This window comes from Frankliniella occidentalis, unplaced genomic scaffold (assembly GCF_000697945.3).
Source record: "Frankliniella occidentalis isolate FOCC.00 unplaced genomic scaffold, Focc_3.1 Scaffold79, whole genome shotgun sequence".
Classification (NCBI taxonomy): domain Eukaryota; kingdom Metazoa; phylum Arthropoda; class Insecta; order Thysanoptera; family Thripidae; genus Frankliniella; species Frankliniella occidentalis.
This window is the reverse complement of record NW_026267209.1, coordinates 106,072-110,171: the sequence shown is the minus strand read 5'-3', so window position 1 is coordinate 110,171 and position 4,100 is coordinate 106,072. Positions and strand designations below refer to the sequence as shown.

General features: G+C 50.7%; 1 protein-coding gene across 2 annotated transcripts in view; it reads left to right on the top strand.

Annotated features, from left to right (window-relative positions):
- The first annotated feature begins 3,636 nt into the window (after nucleotides 1-3,636).
- Nucleotides 3,637-4,100, top strand: part of LOC127749696 (prohormone-1-like) — a 33,672-nt gene continuing 33,208 nt past the window's right edge. For both annotated transcript variants that reach the window (XM_052268953.1, XM_052268954.1), the window contains exon 1: nucleotides 3,637-3,797. The gene's annotated coding sequence lies outside the window, so the exon portion shown is untranslated. The remainder of the gene's footprint in view (nucleotides 3,798-4,100) is intronic.

Sequence of the window (4,100 nt, the reverse complement as noted above, 5' to 3'; positions counted from 1 at the left end):
CACACCGTCAGGCCGGGAGGTGAGGGCGGTCACACATCTAATGTGTGTGTGCCTTCCTGAGCGTAGTGTTACCTCGACCTACACAGATTGGCCCATGCAGTAAAGTGCAAGAAATTGTAAAATTAAAATGAACAAGTTTTTATATAATTAATCACAAATTCGAACATGTTTTCGTACAATTATTTAAGCACGGAAAAAAGACTTTGGTGGCCAACTCTCTTTGATAGGCTAAAATCGATAGCTATGTGAAAATGAAATCGACAATCCGATGCCCACAGCCGGTGTTGGTAGTTACACACGAAAAATCTTATGGCCATTTTTATTCATGGCTTACTGAGTTCTGTAAACATGCTAACAAGCTCCGAATGCCACCTATGGAATTTTTAAATATGCCAGTATGAAAAACAATTCTTCATGCTGGCGTATTACAAAATGCGTAAGCCGAGAATGTTTACAGAACTCAGTAAGCTTTGATTAAAATGTTCATAAGATTTTAGTGTGCACAAGTTCTGGCTGTCGTTTTCAGATTCTCAATTCCAGCAGCCAGTGAATTTGGCCCACTGACTAGAGTTCATCACACTGTGAAAAATATCGACGTAAATTTACAATATTTTTGTAAACCCGAATTATTATTTAAGTTGTAAATTTACGAGAGCAGATTTTTTACTCGCCAATTGATTTGAAGTCGATACGTACTGCATGTAATTTTACGATTCTAAATTGTAATTTTACAACTTGCGTGAAGGAAAATTTTCCTGTCAACCTACCTTCTTTTTTTCACAGTGCACTACAACATGTTTTTTCACCGTGTGCGTATTTATGTTCTAGTTTGCTTGCACTTTTTTTGCACCGATTTCTCTCGTCCCAAGCGGTACACTGGCCGGGCTGGGTGGCGCAGGGACGAGCCCAAAAGCGCGCCAAACTCGGCACAACTTAAAGTTTCTCTTTCAAAATTACGGTTTAAAATCTTTATCGGAGCAAGCGGACCAGACCCACGCGCAATGAGGGGGAGGCTGGGTAGGTGAAAAAGGAGGGGGGGGGGTACCGCGGAAAGTTGGCGCGTGGTCTGCCTGCCGTCGCGTGGGACTGGCGAGAGAATCCTTTTGATCAGGCTATCCTCTGCTTATTGGGGGCAGAAAGAGAGAGAGAGAGAGAGAAAGAAGCGGGGGAGGAGGTTAGGGCGTGAAACCGTTAGCCTTGTTGTGCGCACCCCCCGCGCTGGCCCCCAGCCCGCCCTTTCATCTGTTGCCATTTCCTTTGGCCCGTGGTCTCCCCGGCCGCCCCGCGCCCCGCGAGCCGCGCGCGCAGTCTCTGCTTACGCCGCCCTGAAACGACGACAAGTCATCGCTCGGGCGCGGCGCGGGGTGAAGACGGGGAGGAGAGAGAGGGAGAGAGGGAGAGAGGGAGAGATGGAGGGAGGGAGAGATGGAGGGAGGGAGGGGGGGGGGGAGGGAGATGGAGACGGAGAAGAATCCGCCCGGAGGTAAAAGGGATGTGCCATTGCAAGGAACCGGATGAGATTTCGTTCGAACATCGTTTTGCAGCAGAACGGATGGTGGATGAGTAAGGTTAGCCTGGCCATGGCTTACTGGCCGCTGCAGCCACCAAGATTTACCAATTTATTTTCTTTCTATAACTTTAACACAGTAAATTCAATGTGTGTTTTATTTAAAGGAAAAGATGGAATATTTTGAGGAAATCCCACAATTGAGAGGAAACCCTTAATTTTTAGGAAGTCTCCTCAGAAAATTTGGGAGTTTCCCACATTTTTTGATGCAAAACCCTCAAAATCTGTGGGTTTCTTCTCGAATTATGGGAGTTCTCCACACAAAATCAGACATTGGGAATAGTCGAGGGATGTCGGATATTGTGAGGTATTTCAGCATAACACGGCTTGGAAAAGAGGCCTCTTTGTGATATTTACTTTTTAGACGGTCCCAAAGATTTTACTAGAGCCTTATCAATAAAGGTAGTAGTGAGAGACAAGAGACCGTCGCCCTCGAGGGCGTAAGCAGTGCCTCCCTTGTTTACGTTATCCCCCCTCCCCCTCTGTCCCCACACACAATCAAGCCGCACCAGAGTCAAATGAAATGTGTGTGTTTTGCTACGCGACGCAAAAGAACAGGGAGGAACAAAGGGCAACATCAATCCACCCACCTGATCCTGATTGTGCTTCGAAATGGCGTAGCGGAGAAACTGTGTGCTTTCTCTGTCTGCCCAGCCCCTCTGGCAGCCGATACGTTATTCCGAGTTTTCCATGGTGTCGTATGGCACACTTAGCCGAACGTTTCCTGCTTGCTGCTCGCTGTTGCATAATTGCTGTGGAAAAATTCTACCTAAATACAGTTAAAGTCGACGTCGTTTTCGTTTTCTTTTCTTTTTCAATGACGACGTAAGTATTTTTTGCTATACAGTGTTTACGCGTTACGTTCATGTGCGTGGGGTTTCGTCAGATTTCCCGCTGTGTTACTCGCGCCCATACGCCCTGACGGTTGCGGGGGGCTGCTGCCTGATTCCTGATTGGTTTCGCGGGTTATGTAAGGACGTGCGGATCGTGTTGGCGGAACCAAAAAGTATCGGCTAAATAAAAATGTAATAAGCCTCCCCCGCCTGCCTACCCCACCTCCCTCCTCTGCCCTCGTCCGCCCACCTTGACTCTTTCGGCAGCAGGATAGGTTTCAGAGACTTCCAAGACGTCCCGAGGCAACTTCTCAGAGGTATGCCCCCCCTGCCCATCTCTTTCCGCCCATTTTCCTCTTTTTCTCTCCCCCCCTCTTCTCCCATTTTCTCCCAGCGCCTACTACCGAGAGCCCCCACACGCCGGTAGTGCAAATATTGAATCTTCTTTAGGTCGCGCGGCAAGAAAAGGATTTGGTAATAGGAACACGGGAGCGAGCTCGTGGTGGTATGGCGAGGAGAGAGAGAGAGGGAGACTCGGGGTCGGGGTGGTGGGAAATCAAAGGAGGCATAAAGTGCAAGAAAGAGAGGAGGAGAAGAGAAACAACGAGAACGAGAACCGGACCGGTCGCGTGCTCTCGCATTGTAATTAGGAGGCGATGCGACGTCACATGCACAATGTGCGAAGCTTATCGCACCTGGCAGCCAGGGAGAGCGAGAAAAATAGGGAGAGAGACAGAAAGAGAAACATAGAAAGGGAAGAGGCGGAGAGAGAGGGATAGAGAGAGAGGGATAGAGAGAGAGAGGGATAGAGAGAGAGAGGGATAGAGAGAGAGAGAAAGAGAGGATTGCACACAGGGGTAGGTGGAGATATTCCATTTTGGTTTTAAAACGCGATACTCGCTCCAACAGACCGCCGGCCGCAACCCGGTGTGTCAGCGTTGCGATAAAAGAGCAAATGTAGCTTTAGGTAATGTGTTTGTTGAAAGGGGTTTCTAGCCTTTCCCTACAAGTAATAGTGTGTGTGTGGGTGAGAGAGTGACGCGGGCGGTCAACGCACAACGAATCTTCCTCTGTGGCGGCGCGCGCGAGCGGTGCAGGCGGGGCGGGGGAAGGGGGACGATGCACATGCTCTGGGGCGGGGGTGGTGGTGGGGGCCCGCGGTGGCCCGCGGCCGCCCCCCTCCCCTCCGCGGCGGTGGTGGAGGGGGCCGGCCCGGCCCACCCGAGCGACAAGCTTATAAAAGGCGGGGCAGGAGCCGCCCGGAGTCCTCTGTTGACAGCAGGTTGGCGCCACACGGAGCACTAGAAGCAACAGCAGCAGCAGCGTCAGCGGCAGCAGCAGCAGCAGCCACGCCACACCGACAGCAACCACACCACCGCACGCACACACAAACAAAGGTGAGTGCGTCCGCGCCGGCCAGACCAACAGCAGCAGCAGCTTACGCTACAATAAGCCTCAACGACGTCACCCAGCTTAGGAAGGGGAGTAGGGCCGAGTAGGGCTATAGTGTGATTAAGCGGAAGTGTTTTGTCGGGTGTTGCTTGGTTTTATTAGGCACGGTAGGAATGCGTTTCAGTGTTGTGTCGCACAAGCATCTGCCCGGCGGGATTTAAGAAGTGACAGTGTGTCAGAGCGGAGCGATTGCAGTGCAGCGTGCGTGTCGCACGGTAAAAGTGACTGCTTATTGTTCAAGCAGAAGT